At 41.1% G+C, this 19,681-nt stretch overlaps 1 protein-coding gene across 6 annotated transcripts in view; it reads left to right on the plus strand.

Moving 5' to 3' along the window:
* The first annotated feature begins 776 nt into the window (after positions 1 to 776).
* The window catches only part of LOC143487638 (liprin-alpha-3-like), a 116,716-nt gene continuing 97,811 nt past the window's right edge, over positions 777 to 19,681 (plus strand). For 5 of the 6 annotated variants that reach the window (XR_013124320.1, XR_013124321.1, XM_076986685.1 and 2 more), the window contains exon 1: positions 777 to 955. The gene's annotated coding sequence lies outside the window, so the exon portion shown is untranslated. The remainder of the gene's footprint in view (positions 956 to 19,681) is intronic. The other variant, XM_076986684.1, reaches the window with a different exon arrangement.

Raw genomic sequence — 19,681 nt, forward strand, 5'->3', positions numbered from 1 at the left:
TGAACTGCTCCCACTGCTGGGATTCCTGCGTGAGACGTGTTGACAGTCTCCAGTAATAAACCCGAAAACACTCCTACAGATTCACTAATCATTACTCTTACTTACTAATCATTACTCTCAGTAGAAAAGGAAATGAACAAAATGTCCTTCCCTGTGCTAAATAATAAATCCATTTATAGTACTATGATATGGTTAGAGTAGTCTTAGGGTTAAGGGTTAGGGATTAGGGTTTGGTGGGGTTAGGGTTTCTCTCAACATACTCTGGTGTGTCATGACACTAGTAACTGAAGAATTGGTACAAGTACCACAGAGAGGAATATGGGTGAAGCCCTCAGTATGTGATGCTACTACCTCCATTAGTACTGCTACTACTGACACTATTATTATTATCATTATCATTTATATAATAAGAAGAATGCAGTTAAGTTAATAGGTGTAATATAGCTAGACTAATAAGGTTGAATAAATTAAGTTCATGTTTATTTGGTAATGTGAAAGCAAACCAAAATTAACATCGTTTTGGTTAATTCAGTTAATTATTTCTAATATTTTGAGGAAATAACTAATTTATATAAATAAAAATTCTAAAAAAAAAAAAAAAAAAAAAACCATTAAAGACCCCTTAAACATACGTGTAGTGTCTGCATGTGTAATTCTTAAATAAATCTGTTTTGGGTTGGGGAGTGGGGGTGTGGGGTGGAGAGAGGGCGGGGGAGAAAGATAGCCATGCGTCGGTAAATCATTGACAATATCTCTTTAAGACCCGTTATCTTCCGTTCCGACAGAGGGCGGGAGTCTCTTTAGTCACCAGCGCGTCGCTACCGTGCAACATTTGCAAATACAGTCTCATACAAACGGAATAAACATATATTCGTGCGATTCTGTGTTCTGCGATACATTTACCGGTATGACTAGGATTTTCCACGCCTCACAACGATTCTGCACAAGCGCTACGGTAAGATTGGTTTCGTACTCGTTTTCTACTTAAATTTGCTTGCGTTGGGAAATACCTTCAGATGCGCGCGTGTGTGTGTGTGTGGAGATGTACATACAGTCTGATAAATAGAGAAGCAGAATGCATCAGTTGTCGCTCGAGCGCTTGATGTGGCGTGAATTGGCAGGTACGAAAGCATCTCATGCTGAGAATGTGATATGAAGACAGGCGGTCGCACATCTTGAATGTGTTGTGTTTCGACTACTGTAGAAGCGGTCTCACATAAATATCTGATGATTTTGTCGGATCAAGGATGGGAGTGTACACACTGCTTTTTTGTCGGACAGTCTGAGGTGCTTAGTTCACCAGCAATGTCTCCGCTCAGTCCACGGGGTGCGCTGCACCGGTGCGCTCGGCCCTGGTAACCCGGATATGCAGATGGAACACACGCCTTTATCGGCGGCTGTGGAGGAGGGCGTCATCGTTTATTAAATCTAAAAACAAACACGTGTTAAAATGGGTGTTATATGCTTACCTCTGTATACATAACCATGTATGAGATCACTCTGAGAAATTGTCAAGGCACAGAAATGTCACAGTGATCAGCCATAAAGCACTGCAGTGGTCTTATGGTTAAATCAAGCATGCCTCCTCTGAAATGATTAGTCTGGGATCAAGTGTAGTACATGAATGAAAAGACTGGACTTTTGTAGAATGACCTTATGTCCTACATAAATGAAATAAAATCTCTTTATATATATATATATATATATATATATATATATATATATATATATATATATATATATATTGTGTGTGTGTGTGTGTGTGTGTGTGTGTGTAGCTTGTTTTACAGCAGAAAATTAAAACTTACCTAACATTTTGTATGCACACTGTTGTAACAAAAATATTTTGTTAACAATTCAAATTTTAGATTGGTGTCACATTTTTATGGATAAGAAGTTATATCATGAGCGCCGAATTGTTTTTGGTATTGTTTGATTCTTAAATATACTGAAAATAAAAGCTTTTAAAGTAATTTCATAAATGTTACCCCCCCCCCCCCCCCCCCCCCCCCAAACATACAACACACACGTTCTCACACCCACACCCTTCGTACTCTGAGGCTGTTAACGCTACTCTTGGGTGCTGAGATCTCATTCTCCCTATGGATTCAGAAACTGTATATTTCCACTATGGCTTTAAACAGACAGCAGCCATACATGGTTATATATGAAACATTATTTTATGAACAAAGCACGCAGACATCCAAAATATCTAATCCAAATCATTCTATAGGAAAACTCAACATGTAGGCTGTATTTACACTGACTTAAACCAGCTATCCTAACCTATGATTCGAAATTCACAATCCAGGTCCATCAATAGGATGACTACTGTACACATTGACCACATTCACACTGCTACACACAGAAACATTACACTTCCTATACAAATCACACATTTTAACTAATAATTGTGCTGGGCAGCTGCGTTCTGTTAATTGTTTAAGGTCCCCTGAATGATTTATATTCCTGAAGTCCCCTGAAGTTTTTTATTATTATTATACTTATTATACTTAAAGAGGTGTGGTGATGAGGTGATTGACAGTAATTGACAGTTAATACTGACTGTTAAATGTGAACACAGAGGGTTAGGGTTATGTACCCTTCATTAATCTGTGTTCTCTCTGTTAATCTGTGTACCCTTCGTTAATTGGTTTTCCATTTCTAATCCTACAATAGAAAACCAAAACAACCCATTTCTCTATTCTGAATTATATCAAAATCACAAAATAATGTAGATTTCTTTCAATGTTTTCTATTTTTACTAATTGACCAAAAGACAAATACAAGGTATACAAACACAGACCTACTTTTATTTTTGTTCACTATATATTGACATTTTCTTTTTTCATACCTAGTAGGAAGGTGGTAACAGATAGTTAACTAGATCATTTAGTGTGTTGTATTTGCCAGGGCAAAGATCCAAATTACTGTTGGTTTCATGTAGTTTCTTTTCAATCCATAATCTGCACAAATCGTCTCCAGAATGCCTACAGACACCCATGCCGCAATATGAATAGAAATCTTAGCATATGTTACCCCATCCTTGACCATAGTTTTAATTAAATCATGAAATGGACCAGTTATACTCATTTTAAAACTAACCCCAACCCAAGTAGACTTAATCTAGACACAACTAACTCAAATATTACATCACAACATAAGCAAATTCAACTGTAGTAAATAAATCACAAGTTCATGATTCTAGTACAGTCCTATCTTCTGATAAGCAATAGGGTATATTATATATTATTGTATTATATTAGGTTATATTATATTATATTATACTATATTGCATTATATTATACCATATTATATTATATATCTGTATATATGTTTAACCCCCTCTTCCTTTTGTTACTGTCCCCCTTTACAACCCCCCCTTTTCTTCTCCCTTTATACCCCCTCCCCTTTAAAATGTACTAAATTTATATATGTTTTTATGATTGAATAAACAATAAAGTATCAATAGTCCTCTGAAGAGAGGGGGTGGTGGTGGGAAAAATAAATAAATAAATAAAACTAACAGAATAATTTCATCTATTTTAAAATGTATTATTTGGCATAAAAATCCTTCTGGTTCGTGTTAAAATCTGTAACGCAGGGAGAGTATCATAATACAGACCTTTAGTGAGAATGCAGCAGGAGACAAAATCATTAGCCAATCCAGGGGTCAAAACCAGTATGTCAGCAAAAGCACAGTGACACAGTCCAAACTTGTGATCGATCAGAACAGGCAATCAAAATCAGGCTAAAGTGCTGATTTTGGGGCAATTACAAAGATGCAAAAAGATAGACAAACCAGGTCGAACCATGTATGAGAAAGTAGACAACTGCTCAGTATGCTTTCAAACGGAGTTGGTGACAATAGTTTGCAATAAGTGCTTTATTTATTCTTTATTTAAATTTTGTATGCTTAGTTGGTAACTTTGTGAAGCTGTGTCCTCTCGAATCATGTTTTTACTTTTTTCAATCACGCGGCGCAGCAACATGTCTGCTCTGTGTACAGCCGGGACCAGCTGACTGTACTGAAGCCGGCCGATATAGCAGACTTTACAACACAAATCCCAGCAGAGTTAAGGAGGTGAACACACAGAGGATGCAGAGGTGGAACTAACCAGCGCACAGCCAGAGCGAGAGTGAGACGATAGCCAATTATGGAGAAAAAAAGCATATAAGCCGCACATCCCCACCGTTGTTATGGGCAACGTGAGATCGCTGGTGAATAAAATGGACGAACTTACAGCATTAACAAGGAGTCGGCGGGAGTACTGGGAATGTAGTTTAATGTGCTTTTCGGAGACATGGCTACACCAGGACATTCCCGATAACATCGTTTCCGTGGATGGATTTCAGACTGTTTGTGCCGACCGGTGCAGCACGGCGAGTGAGATAGGGAAGGGGGGAGGTCCCGCCGTGCTTATTAATAACCGTTGGTGTCACCCTGGTCACATTACCATCAAGGAAAGAATCTGTTGCTCCAATTTTGAACTGCTTTGTGTAGGACTTCGACCTTATTATTTACCGCGGGAGTTCTCACAGGTCATCATGGTGGCTGTTTATATTCCCCCCTCTTCAAACCTGACGTCAGCGTGTGATGCTATACACTCACCTATAGCACGTCTCCAAGTCCAACACCTGAATGCTTTTATAGCCATTTCAGGTGATTTTATTCACGTCACTTTGGCGAAGGCACTACCGAACTTTTTTCAGTATGTGGACTATCCAACCAGAGAGGAGCGAATACTGGATTTGCTCTACTGTAATGTTAAAGATGCATACAGCTGCCCCCCCCCCTCCCCCCTCTGGGTAGATCTGACCACAACCTGGTACACCTCAGCCCCTGGTATGTACCTGTTGTTAAGAGCCAACCTGTAACCATGAGGACAGTGAGGAGATGGTCAGAGGAGATGCATCAGGTACTGCAGGACTGCTTCGAGACTACAGACTGGCCGGCACTCTGTGAGACACACGGAGAGGACATCGGCGGGCTTGGTGAGTGCATAACGGACTACATTAACTTCTGTGTGGACTCCACTGTCCCAACCAGGACTGTAAAGTGTTACCCAGACAACAAACCATGGGTAACAAAAGGACATTAAGACCAGAAGTGGTCCTTCGACAAGAAGAGGGCATTCAGAACTGAAGAGGTTAGAACAATCCAGGAGATGCTAAAGCCCACAATCAGAATAGGGAAAGACAATTACAGGAGAAATCTGGAGTGTAAACTCCAGAAGAACAACATCAGAGAGGTTTGGCGTGGAATGAGGACCATCACCGGTTTCAGGTCCTACGACAACAGAGTAGAAGAGGGCAGTGAAGACAGGGCCAATGAACTAAACCAGTTCTTTAACAGGTTTGACACTACAGGCTCTGCCCTCCCTCATACTGATTCTACTGCTGGCTGTTCCCTGCAGCCCCCTCCACTCACCCTCCCTCCAATCCTGGATTGCCTGCCCCCCTCCTGTGATAACCCAGCTCACACCTTTACCTCCCCTCCACAAACCATCCCCACAGTGACCCTCACTGCTGACCAGGTGAGGAGACAGCTCAATAGACTCCACTCAAATAAGGCTGCGGAGCCCGATGGCGTCCCCCTCCAGTGTGCTTAAAGCCTGCGTCACCCAGCTGTGTGGAGTCCTGCAGTATGTCTTCAACATGAGCCTGAGTCTCCAGTGCATCCCTGTGTTGTGGAAGACGTCCTGCATCGTTCATATTCTGAAGAGGCCCTAGTGATGTCAAGGACTACAGACTGGTGGGACTGACGTCCCACATCATGAAGACCATGGAGAGGCTCGTCCTGGACAAGCTCTGGCATATAGTTCAACCACTCCTAGACCCCCTCCAGTTCGCCTACCTGCCCCGCCTCGGAGTTGAGGACGCCATCGTCTACCTGCTCGACCAAGTCTACACTCACCTGGACAAGCCAGCCAGCACAGCAAGGATCATATTTTTTTTTACTTCTCCAGTGCATTTAATACCATCGAGCCTGCTCTTCTGGGTGAGAAGCTGACGGTGATCAAATCAAATCAAATATATTTGTATAGCGCTTTTCACAACACATGTTGTCACAAAGCGCTTTACAGGATTTACAAGGTTAACAATACTTCCAAATCCCTAATGAGCAAGCCAAAGGCGACAGTGGCAAGAAAAAACTCCCTAGATGGTGGGGAATAGGAAGAAACCTTGGGAGGACCAAGACACAAAAGGGAACCCATCCTCCATTGGGTGGCCCGTTAACACAAATTACACAAAAACTAATTATACAGATGAATACACAAGTTACAAACAAATCACACAATCAGACTAAGTATAAGGTAACTAGAATCAAAGTTCTGGGTGTTGATATTGTCAATGTAAATGTCTTGTGATGAACGCCAGGTTTTCATTCCGTGTCGGAGTGATGACACTGGTATTGTAGGCTCCGACTGCAGTGTTACTCCCCAGGTGAACCTCGGAGAAGAAAGATATGTGATGTGGTAAATATGTAACAGATTAATCAAAGGCCAAAGTAAACAGATGAGTCTTTAGTCTAGATTTAAACATTGAGACCGTGTCTGAGTCCCGAATAGAGGCAGGAAGATTATTCCACAGTTGTGGAGCTTTAAAAGAAAAGGCTCTTCCACCTGCCGTGATCCCCCTGATCCTAGGAACAGTTAATAACCCTGCATCCCGCAAATGAAGTGAACGTGCTGGGTTGTAATGATCTTACTTCATGTTGATTATTTAATTAAATTTTAATTAGATTTTTAAAACATATGGCCCTGTTATTCCTATATCTGCCACGGTTAACAGACACAGTCTTAATGGTTTGGTAGGTAGGGAAGTAAGTTCTACTTAGCGAATGGCTGTTGTTTTTTTTATTATTTTTTTCCATTTTTGGGTGATGTTGTCCTTAACCATCTGTCTGTCTGTTGTCAGTTGTATGTATCGGCACCATTATTTTGTTCTTTATGTTGTTTTGTTGTGTTAGCGCTTGCTAACAACTGTCCGGTCGCTGCAACTCTGTTGCCGTTAGAAACGCAGAGCCCTTGCCTTACCGGTGCGCTGCTGAAGTTCCGCTCAGTTTCGGCTGTAGTTAAAAATAAACTTTCGGTTTTGATCTCGGAAGATGCTCTGGTGTTTCTTCTATCCTTTTATCTCATCGATAGATTATATTTCAAAATTCTCTAGGTGAAAATACTCATCAGTGTCCATGGCTAATAATCTGCTTATTGTTCTGTTATGGCAAGGGTCTCTTCAACACTCCACTATAAAGTTACATGTTTGTCCCGGAAATCCCCGGTATTAATCAATCGATATTAATTAATAGGTGATGCAAGTAGACACCCCCTCATGTCCTGGATTACAGACTATGTGACCGGCAGACCTCAGTACATGCCCCTGTAGTACGCTGTGTTGGATAGAGTGATAAGCAACACCAGGGCACCACAGGGAACTGATAGTTGGATGTATCAGCAAGGGTGATGAGGATGAGTACAGGGCTACGGTGATGGACTTTGTCACATGGTGCGAGCTGAACCATCTACAGCTTAATGTGACAAAGACGAAGGAGCTGGTGGTGGATCTAAGATGAAACAAGGCACCCTTGACCCCTGTGTCCATCAGTGGGGTCACTGTGGACACTGTCGAGTACTACAAATCAGAGGTGGGACCAAGTCAGTGTTTTGCAAGTCTCAAGTAAGTCCAAGTCTTTATACCTCAAGTCCCGAGTCAAGTCTCAAGCAAAGACACTCAAGTCAAGTCAAGTCTCGAGTCAAGACAGGCAACAGTCAAGTCAAGTCCCAAGTCTGAAACTTGGAATTTCAAGTCCTTTCGAGTCTTTTTTTTTTTTTTTTACCAATGTTGCAGGTATATTTTAAATGTAAATAATAGACATGCATTCTTTTTAAAATCTGTATTCTCCTCAAATCTTGATAAAACATGTGCAACTGAAAACACGAAGTATAAAAAAAAATTAAAATTACACCTCTTTATTGCACAGTTCAATGTTAAACTTAGCTGCAAAAATATTCATACTTTAAACTACAATTTTCCAGAAATAAATATTCTGTGAAAAAGTCATAAGTAGAACTCCATGTTCAAATAAAAAGTGCTGATATTTTCACAGTACAATACAAAGAACCATAACAGCATTTTCCCTCTCTTCTCTTATCTGGTTTCTTGGAGAACATGTGTGAGTGACACAAGACAAACAAATATAAGAACTGAACAATTAACAGGAATCTGCAACTTTAGACATTTCAGTAAACTATTCTGCATTGCATTTGCTGGCCAAAAGTCTGTATGTCATTTGTGCACGATGAATGATGTCCCCATAGCTGAAAACTCGCTCCACTTTTTGTCAATATATTTTTTTCTCTACGTAGATGTCTTCAAATACACAATCCATGCTGAGATAGAACTGGATATTATGATGGTGACAGAGAGAGGCTCTCTTCCCTGAGTTCAGATACAGAACCCAGGGTTGCCAACTCTCACGCATTGAGCGTGAGACACACGCATTTGACCGTCTTCACACGCTCTCACGCCACACATCCGATTTCTCACGCCGGAAAAAAATCTAGTTTATTTACCTCTGATCCACATCTATGATTCAATGAGTTACTAGTTCGCTCTGGCACCAACCACTGGCGATCGATCGATCGCGATATAATACTTAATTTGTGTCCATTTTACACCCCGCCCGGTAAAAATGTACGTTCGCCAACCCCCCATTTGATTGGTTGTGCTGCAGCTCATGCACACACACGTACAGAGTGTGGAAAAGCAGAGGATCGGTCTGCGCCAGAAGGACGGAAATGAAATTAATGGGGCGCACTTTATAAATATTAATATGCGTTTTAAAATTTAGATTTGGGGTAAAAAAAAATCAAGTCTTTGCAAGTAAACAGGTTCAAGTCCAATTCAAGTCCCAAGTTATTGGTGTAAAAGTCCAAGTCAAGTCTAAGTCTCTGAATATTTTTTCAAGTCAAGTCAAAAGTCTTAATATTAATGACTCGAGTCTGACTTGAGTCCAAGTCATGTGACTTGAGTCCCCACCTCTGCTACAATTACCTGGGAGTGTACATAGACAATAAACTGGACTGGGGTAAAAACACTGAAACACTCTACAGGAAGGGCCAAAGTCGTCTCTACTTTTTGAGGTGTCTGATGTGACATTTGTGACATGGTGTTGGATGCCCAGCAGACCCACTGCAGAACTACTAGTTGTACATCAGGCATGTTGAGATGGCATGACACTTGGTGCTGAAAAAATTACAATAAATAATACATTTCAATTACAATAAATAAAATGTAATCAATTGGGACATTTCGCTGTAGCGTGCAAACTTAAGGCATTGTCTGTGAGAGCAGTGTCTGTGTGATGACTCTTCTCTCAGGAAGACAACGGTGAGCAGTTTTTTTCCTCAAGCAATCAATCAATCAATCAAAAATTTATTTATATAGCACTTTTTACAACAGTTGTTGTCACAAAGCAGCTTCACAAGTGTCCGAGTCCAAGCCCCCAGTGAGCAAGCCAAGGGCGACAGTGGCAAGGAAAAACTCCCTAAGAGCATGAGGAAGAAACCTTGACTCAGTGGAGGAACCCATCCATTTCTGGCCTACGCTGGTCACCATAATAACAATTAAAGAGATAGAAAAACAAAGAAAAGATGGGAAGGATAAAGAAGTCTCATCTTAGTGTGTATTTATATACATGAATTCTCTATGTAATTCCTATTCAGTCCTAAACATCTTGATGGTTGGTAATAGTACTCATAGCAAGGGAGAATTTGGGGCGGTGAGAGGGTCCAGGGCAGTGGGTTGATCCTTCATCCACACTGGTTAGTCAGGGCAGTGGATTGATCCTTCATCATAGATGGTTAGGCAGGAGGTGGCTGGCCCAGGATGGATCTCGGGAAAGGCTCGTCTCAGTATTTCTCGGGTAGACAGGCAGCCATATGGAAAAATAAAACAGGGAAAATTATCTCTGTATGGGATCATATGCGGGACATGAAATTTAAACATTTCTGGAATGTGACAGCAACTCCGGCATTAAATTAAATTATTTCAGCCTGGCTAAAAAAAGCAAAACCAGAAGGTAACACAGACTTGGGAGCATTCTGAGACAATGGCATCCATCCACTGCACTGTCAACAAACTTGAGTGACCACATGCAGTGATGGGATGACCGCACCAGAGCCCCAGTCTACCATAAAACGCTTCGTCTATTTACATTTGGCAGACGCCCTTCTCCAGAGCGACTTACATTTTTATCTCATTTTTTTTATATACAAGTGAGGAATTGAGGGTTAAGGGCCTTGCTCAGGGGCACCTCAGTCATGGTCTCAGGTCTGGGGATCGAACCCACGACCCTCCGGTCACAAGACCAGTTCCCTAACCACCAGGCCATGACTGCCCATGACTGCCCTATGAACCCCTGGTTCTGTACCTTTATCTAAGGGGGGATATTAATTATCAAACGCTAAACTAAATAAGTGGATTTTCAACCTAGACTTAAAGATTGAGACTGTGTAAATTCCTGGATGTATTCTGGAAGGTTATTCCATAGTTGGGGGGCCTTATAAGGAAAGGCTCTTCCCTCTGCGGTTACCTTAGTAATTGTTGGAACTAATAAGAGGCCAACACCCTGTGATCTTAGTGGACGTGGGGGTTCATAATAGGAAATAAGTTCCTGGAGGTAATCAGGAGCAAGCCCGTGCAGTGCTTTATAAGTCAGTAGAGGGATTTTTAAATCAATACAGAATTTAACTGGGAGCCAATGACATACAGTAGTCTAATCTGGAGCGTGTACAAATTTTTCTGCATCATGCTGCGATAATGCATTTCTTAGCTTGGCAGTTTTGTGGAGATGTAGAAAAGCTCTCCTGGTTGTATTGTCTATGTATTTATCAAATGATACGCCAGAGTCTAGAATGACGCTGAGATTTTTGCCTACTGAGCCAGGCGTAATTGGATAGTCTGTGAGATTTAGCATTAGATCTGGCATTTTCTGTCTTGTGGCCATTGGGCCCAGAAGGAGAACTTCCGTTTTGTCCTCATTAAGTTGGAGGAAATTTAGCAACTTCCAGCATTTAACATCTCTTACGCAGGCCTCAATTTTTCCTAAACTGAGTTTGTCATCATGTTTAGCTGATATGTAGACTAAAGTTGAGTATCATCTGCATAGCAGGGAAAGTTTACACCATGTTTGTTTATAACTATGCCCAGTGGTAGCCTATATAATGTAAATAGTGGTCCTAAGATGGAGCCTTGCGGGACTCCATATTTCACTTTTGTGCATTTAGATGGAATATTATTGAACTCTGTAAACTGATAGTGATTAGTTAAGTAAGAATTAAACCATGAAAGGACTGTGCCTGAGTTGTGCATTGAGAAGCTGAATGGCAGGTAATCCAGTAAGTGGTAAACTGATGAGCTTCAGAGTAGATACAGATACAGTATGTTGCATAGCACATACTGGCCCTCCCACAGCGACCGATGCTGGCGAAAATGGACAGTCCTTAAAAATCCAGGTGGGTCAGTCAATCAAATGGAGAAATTCTTGACAGTCACAATGAAAAGGAGTCAGCTACAAATTTTGGAGTTTCGTGGTCAGAATACTCACAATCTTCTGAGTAGGAAGGCAGCAGGCAACATGGCCTTTGTCGACCAAGTCAGTGCCCAAGAGTTCAGTGAAATTGGTCTTTTGAAATGAAAACCAGTTGAAATTAAGCCCAATGTAGTTCCATACAGTCAGTCCTCACCACGTAAAATGCCATTTCCACAGGATGCAAAAAGTGTATGATGAGTTACAAAAGATGCAATCCATGGGAATCATATGTGAGGTCACTGAGCTCATGGAATGGTGCCCTCCAATGGTCCCAGTAGTAAAGAAAAATAAGGATCTGTGTGGACATAAAACAGTCAAGAGGGACATGTGTAGAGCGAGTGTGTTTTCCACCCTCAATGCCTCTTTAGGAATCTAGCCAATCCCATTAGATCTTAACAGTGCGACATTGACCACGATTATCATTCCCAGAGACAATTCCATTTCCAGCAACTGCCTTTTGGAATTACCTCAGCACCTGGGATTTTTCAATGGGAAATTAGCTAAAGAGTAATGAGGGGACTAGAGTGGTAATAGATGACATTGTAGTATCTGGTGAAGACCAAGCTGTACATGATAAGAACCTAGAAGCTGAAGATTAAGAGAGATAAATGTCAATTCAGCAAACTTGAACTCAAATTATTTGGACATGAATTGGCAAAAGCAGGTAAAACTTGACCTGATAAAGCAAAGGGGCCATCCCAGCTGCTAATGCACTTGAGTGGTTAAAAGCGCTATACAAATAAACTTTGATTGATTGATTGATTGATAATGCACCTGATGCTGTTCAATGTGAGGGCTGTGCATGTTCCAGGGGATGTTACTAGTGGTGGCTCACACTGTCCCGCAATCCAGTCAACAACATTACTAGCTCGGACACAGAGGGCAAAATAGAAGCAGTGATGAGATCACAACAGAGAAGACGAAATAGTGCATTAATTCAGCCAAAATTGCAGGGTGCTGGTCCTTCACACCTTAGTGTTTCTATTTTCTTTCTTTCTTTATTTTTGTTGCCGATAAGCTTTGTAATCCTGCTACGCCATTACAACTTCCTGCAAATAAGCTACATAACTGCCTTCATGCTTTTTGTGCTTCCACATTCTGGCAGACTTTCATAGTGTTTCCTGAGGTAGGTTGTGAAAATAGCGTCTGGAAGGATTTCACTATCCTAAGTTAAAGTAATAATTGAATAGCTTATAGATACAATACATACCATTTTCTACATTAATAGCACCAAACCAATATTACTTGTTTTGCATAGTTAAGTGTTTTGGACTTTCAAGGCCTAACCACGCTGTGCTAGCGGACTCTGCCTCTACAATCATCTCTCACTAGACATAAATATATATTCCCCAGAGGGCACAAAAACCATAGCTGAGAAAGTACAGTGTTACTGCTAGTTGTGCGCAGGTAAGTAATCCTCCCTTTCTTTTGTTTTATTATAATTCCAGGCTAGTCAATGAAACTATTGAAGAAAAAAATTACATTGTTTAAACCACTATATGATCACATAGTGTTGCATCTTTTCTTTTTGCTCTCTCACTGTAGAGATTCAAGCTGTAATGGCTGCGATTCCATTGGTGGCGTAGCCTGGCCGTGTAATACAGTGTGTATGTGTGGCTATGAGTGCATATTGTTGATAGTATGAATAGAATGGCAGAGGGTACAAAAACTGTAGCTGAGAAAGTACAGTGTTACTGCTGATTGTGCGCAGAAATAGAGTGACAGCACGGGAAGAGAGTTGCCTCCATGTCTTCTATCTAACACACGCCTCTTTACATTGGTGTCACACATCCTTTACACTGGTGTAGTGCTTCCGTTACCCTAGGAGTGACCCAAACATAAAGAAGGTGGTAGACTTTATTAGAGATGGTTGGTTATTTCATGTGCAACACACAGAATAACTACATTAGTAATAATACATTAGAATTATTAGCTTCTTATTAGCTTTGCTGCTAGGGCATCTGTTGGGATTTTTTCTCCTGACCCAGATGGGTCCCAACACTGCCCCGATGAACCGATTGGTTTTGACTGAGTGACCCAAGCAAAGTCTTGACACCAAAAGTTATTTTCAGATAAATTTATATAGAACATAAGCGAGTACAAAATAGCCAAAGTATACGTGGTACAAACTCTCTAGTGCACTGGTGCTAGTTGCCTAGAACTCTACCTAACCCAAGTGGATCTCAGCAGCGTCCAAGCAAAAAGTCACCCGTGCTGGGCGATGTCTTCCCTTTCATACTCTTTCTCTCTAAGTTTCGATAACTCCCCCACCTTCACTGCTCTCCATCTAAACCCACCTGCTCCTCTCTAATTGCCTGCCTGCTTATCTAAAGACTGTTTACCTTCCATCCTGCACTGAGGGAGCTCACCCTGTTCTTCTCAAGGCCACTGTGGACTCTTCACTTCTGCTCTTCCACAGTCTTTCAGGAAAACATTAAGTTTCACTTCACCTTTTAGTTTCTTTTTTCCTACACATCATTGTCATAGGACGACAGTCTGCTCCAGCATTGGGATAGGATTGTGATCCCAAACACTCAACATGAGGAGATTCACTTTGCATGATAGCCACCACAGCCTAACTAAGTGAAGAGAGCGGGCAACAATATCTGTGTGGTTGCCTAGCATTGGGGCAGACATAAGGTCTGTTTGTGTGACCTATGGTCCACGTCCCCATCCCCAGTCACGACAGACACCAGGTTGTGGGTGACGGGCTTCTCTTTAATGTTGTGTCACAGCAGTAAATGGTCTGTAAACGAACACGGAGTATGACCACACCCAGTAACGTCTCATAGCGCGTGGCATATACAGTTATAGCCTTTCTCGCAGCAGTGTATGGTCTATTCTCCCGCGAATATCAATGCATAATACTCAATATACATTCACTTAGTAGCGTGATGCAGTGAGCTCTCAAATTGCATCATTCAAGCAGTTACATCAATAACAACATCGCAGTAGACACAATAGGGGTGCACAATATGACGATATAAAATCGTGAATGGCGATAACGAGTGGAGAATCGCAGGCGATCTACCAAATTAGAGAAATCATATAGATCGCCTTTGCCAATCAGCGCAATGACTTTTTTATGCTGGTTCCCACTGATGCGTCAGACGTAGGGCGTAGGACTGACCAATCACAGCGAACTGTGCTTCTTCCACGCCTCCATGTTGTGTTTGTAAAAACTAAAAACTGCGTGGACAATGACGGCTGAAAGCCAAACCGAGGAGCTGGTAAAGAAGAGGAAATCCACCTCTGTAATCTGAAATTGATTCGGATTTTCTTCCACTGACCAAGACCAAACTACAGCGACATGTAAAGTGTGCAAAGAACACGTGAAAACGTCTGATGCCAGTACAACAAATTTATTTAATCACTTGAGACGTAGACATCCCAAGTAATATGCCGAAAGTGAAACAATGCGGGCAGCCGTCTCACAAGTGACCATAGCGCGCGACTCCGCCACACCTCACGCGAACGATATGTGGTAGTATAAAGAAACATCCCTCAAAAACAGGGGAAGGAACATTTACTTGACGAAGTTTAAAGTTGCTTTGTATTTTAGGTTTGAAAAGTGCTGGAATTTAGGCTAAATTACTTGAAAATGGTTGAAATTGTAACTACTTCGTTTCACAACAAATATCTGTCTGACTGAACAGTTCTTTTTTATTACGTTAACAAATACAAACCTCTTGTAATTCCAGGATGAAACATGAGAGAACGTGAAGACGTTAAGATTGGGCGTTTTGAAAATAAACCACCATTAAATAATGTGATAAAAAAGCGAATTATATCGAATCATTTCGACTATATGTATAAATATTTAACTTTTAAGTTTAAAGTGCTGGGAAATATTTAGTGCAATAGTGCACTTTAACAGTGTAAGGAACTGCGTGACCCAGAGCAGGGAGGCGGACACAAACGCTGAGGAGAGCGAGATTTTTTGAATGGACAGAGTCGTAATACCGGGCAGGGGTCATAACAGGTAGGCAGTCCGAACATGAAATATAAACAGGCATGGTGGCACAAAACAAAACAAGGCAGGGGAAACAAAGACTAGGCTGAACGTACTTACGACGAAGACGAAACGGAAACAGTTAAATCCACTAGAGCACGAACAAGGCAAGAGAATAAACAGGTAAGTAGCACAAAATAACCGATACCGACATGGGAGACACGGGGACTATAAATACATTGAACTAGACTAGAAACAGGCAGGGTTGCCAGGTCCTACAAAAATATCCCGCACAAAGTCAGTGTAAAACCCGCCCTTCAGCAGCCTAAACTATCCCAAAACCCAAAGTAGTTGACGGGGGGGTGGGGGGGGGCTGAGTGTTTAAAATGGAGACAAATTAAGTATTATATCGCGATCGATTCTTTGTGTTGACTTGTAACCCCCGTGGTGGTCCAACTCAAAAGTAGCCCAAAGAACCGCACCCCGCAACCCCAGAACTTTTACCTGCGGCTGGATTTTCAAACAAGCCCAATTTGGCGTGAAAACCGCAAACCTGGCAACTATGGAAACAGGTGAAGACAATAACGGCATGGGCGTGGCAGATGTGGGGAAACCATAGAAACACAACAAGGCGGGCTCAAGGAGCAGGGAACAACAGACACAAGGAACGGGGAAACCGGAGTGACAGCTAGGAGAGGGGGGCGTAGCCCTACGTGACACAGTGTCACGTGTGTTGTTTACATTTTTTGTTTACAATGTTTGCACATGGAAAATTGCAATATCATTCATTTAAATCTGCTTAAAAAGAAAGCTTTGTAGCCCTTTGTTTTGTAGCTTTGTTTGTGTTTTTTTGTTTTTTTTTTGGATGGAAGATCGTGATAAAAAATCGAAATCGTGATTTTATGAAAAAAATCGTGATACTATTTTTTTTCCCATATCGCCCACCCCTAAGACACAATCATCCCGTCTTATAGTTGAACTTGAGGATTAACGCGACCACATGTTTTATTCTGCTAACACTTCAGAATGTCGTTTTCATTTTATTTCGTTTTCCCTCGTCATGAAACAAAATAAAATGAACACGACAAAGTTAAAACCGCTTTGGCGGAGCAGAACAGTACTTACTCGCAGCAGTGTATGGTCTATTCTGCCGCGAATATCCCAGAAACCTTAGTTTTAGCGGGACTGCACAGCGCTGACCTCAAGTAGGTGGTGCCAAAACTCCCTTTTAGCAGGAATTTCAGCGGGTCTAAAGGGAACCAAAAAACAAGATTGACAAGGGGGCGAAACTAGGCCTGACATGTTTACTGATGATGGATTATCATGTTTCATTTAGAGCAGTGATGATAACCAAATTAGGGCGGGTTGTAGGTGACATCAGTCCCATGAATACTTGCGGTTGGATTGTTGTAAATAACTGTAAATATTTGTTTATGTGTAATGTATGTATGGACTATAGTAGTCCATATGCCCCATTTTAGGTGGAATAGGGTTTGAGGATTAACTGATGAGAGTCAACGTTCCAGTTTAATTTGCTCAGCTGTAGTTTTGAAGTTCTTGGCTTTTCTTCTTGTCTTTGGTGTCTGGCTGTTAATAGCTAATAGCAAGGATTTCCAATTTGAAAGTATGAATCAATTCAACAATTTAAACATTAAATTTAGTACAGCCCCAGTCTCCGGCCTCGGGGGTGTGTAAGAATAAGAACAGATGTCCTGGGGGTCTATGTCTGTCTTTGTCTGTCTATGTCTGTCTCAGTCCACATGTAGCAGTGTTTGTGTGTGCGGTCCACATGCTGTGTTGTTGTGTGTGTCATTGTCATTTGTGTCTCTCATCATGTCAATGTCATGTGTTGCATATGTGTCTGATTTGTGCCAGTGTATTTAAGTGTTCTATGTGGTTGTGACTGTAAGTTTTTGGATATTTGTCACTGATTTACGCTACATGTTGTTGTTAGCGCTAATATGCTTTACGTGCTAATAAACGAGCTAGTGGTTTGCTTCGTCCTTGCAGCGTCACCTTCCAATTAGAGCAAAAACGAGAGATGAAACGTTTGGGACCACGTTGAAACATTTGGGACCACGTTGAAACGTTTGGGACCACACCAGTTATTTCCGTTATTGGTGATGTCACTTGTATTCTGGCTTTTGATTCTGCTCATTCCTGCTGTACATAAACATGTTTATATTTTACTTTATTGTTTAGTGCGTTAGTGTTTGGATTCATTGTGCAAGCAGGTCTGTGTGTATGTGTCAGATACTGCCCAGAGTTTATTATGCCCCACCAGGCTTTCTGTGGCAGAGACGCCACTGGGAGTTACACAGGTAGATTCAGTAAACCTGTCAGAGTCTGTGTGAGAACAGCAAGCAATTTGAACACTAAATAGAAATAACAGTAGAACAAAAATAACATATTATAGAAATAAATAAAGATTGCACTGTCAACCTGAAGTTTAAATAAAACAGGCTTTAGAGGAAATTTTAAGTAACCGAGTGTTAAAGGTAACTTTAGCTGCAAAAGTTCTGAAGGCATTGTTGGATACTGGACTATAGAACTGGGTCCTTAGTGTTCTGTTGCACCCTTTACAGGCAGAAGAGACACTAAATGTCTGTCGAGGTGAAAGGTTGGGAAAGAAACTGCTGACAGCTGGAAGTGGTCCGAATCATCTAGAGCAATGATGTAGATGCCTACACCTTAATACTGTAGCTGGAGATGACAACACAAGAAGTATACATAGAAGACACCTTCAGAAGTATACATACATGTAAATAGTAATATATGCATATTTATTTGATCATTTTATTCTTTTTATGTAGGAACAAGATATGTTTGTCTTTGTGTTGGGAAGCCATTATACAGTTAATGATTGGGTCAAATGTTAATATGGTCAAATGTTCTGGTTCTGTTGAGAACTAGGTCAGGTTTGTTTAAGCACCTGGAACATCTTGAAATCAAGGCTTTACCACACTGGGAACTCTGTTCTTAGACTGTTGTTGGTGGGAAAATGCCAGTGGTGGACAGTAACGAAGTTACTTTAACTTCATTACATTTCAAAGTCAAATCTCTTACTTTTTATTTTTTATTTGTTCCTTCAGGCGCGTGTTCATTAAAAAAGTAACAAAACAAAGGAAGTGCGAAGCACGCGCACCAATCAGCATTCAAATAAATATAGCATTAGCATTATATACATGGTTAGTTAGCTAGCTAGCTAAGTAGGCTATTGCTACTATACGAAAAAAATGCCTTAGCAATGCTCTAGCAGGAGGAACATGCTCAAAAGGTTGATGTAATCTGTCTGTGACAGTGTCACAAACACTCCAACTGGAATTTATACTCAAAAAGCACTTCTGAGCACTACTCAGCAGTTAATAACCCATTTAATAACAATAAAACCAGGATTAGGATTAACCCTAACCCCTAACCTAACCTTGTAATAACCATAAACCAGGGTTAGGATTAACCCTAACCCCTAACCTAACCTTGTAATAACAATAAAACCAGGATTAGGATTAACCCTAACCCCTAACCTAACCCTAACCATGTAATAACCATAAACTAGGATTAACTTTAATCATGTTATATTCAATAAGGCTGTTTTTCCATGATAATCTGTATACTTATAACTTCACCATTTACGCTCCTGAATTCGCGCGGGTCATTTGAGACTACGTGTGTGCTCATTGTACCAAGGCACCATACTTCTGTCACTTACTTTCTTATATCGCAGTGGCGCAGCCTTATCTAAAGCTGTACAGAGAGAAGTCTCGACGTGCTCGGTAATCCGCTCTAGCCCTTCCAGAGCTACAGGTGGATTACTGTTTGTCAGATCCGGTAAAGTATCAATGAGCGCAGCTGTGGTACTAGATGTAATAGTTTGTTTAATTTGGTAATGGGGCGTTCAAACGCAACTCGTACATTATGAGGCTGTGAGGAGAAACTGCCTCACTTTGAGGATGTACCACTAAACTGGCTATGTCAATACCAAATGACTACAATTATTCGTAGGACCCACCACATTCTGAGTGATACCAATTGAATCCAGAATTGCTTGAAAGTTTATGCTAAAAGAGTCGTGGAGATTTTCAAAGTGGATGTTATAATCTCCAGCCATAGATATGCCATAAAACCCCTTTAGA

Source organism: Brachyhypopomus gauderio, unplaced genomic scaffold (genome assembly GCF_052324685.1).
Source record: "Brachyhypopomus gauderio isolate BG-103 unplaced genomic scaffold, BGAUD_0.2 sc49, whole genome shotgun sequence".
NCBI lineage: Eukaryota > Metazoa > Chordata > Actinopteri > Gymnotiformes > Hypopomidae > Brachyhypopomus > Brachyhypopomus gauderio.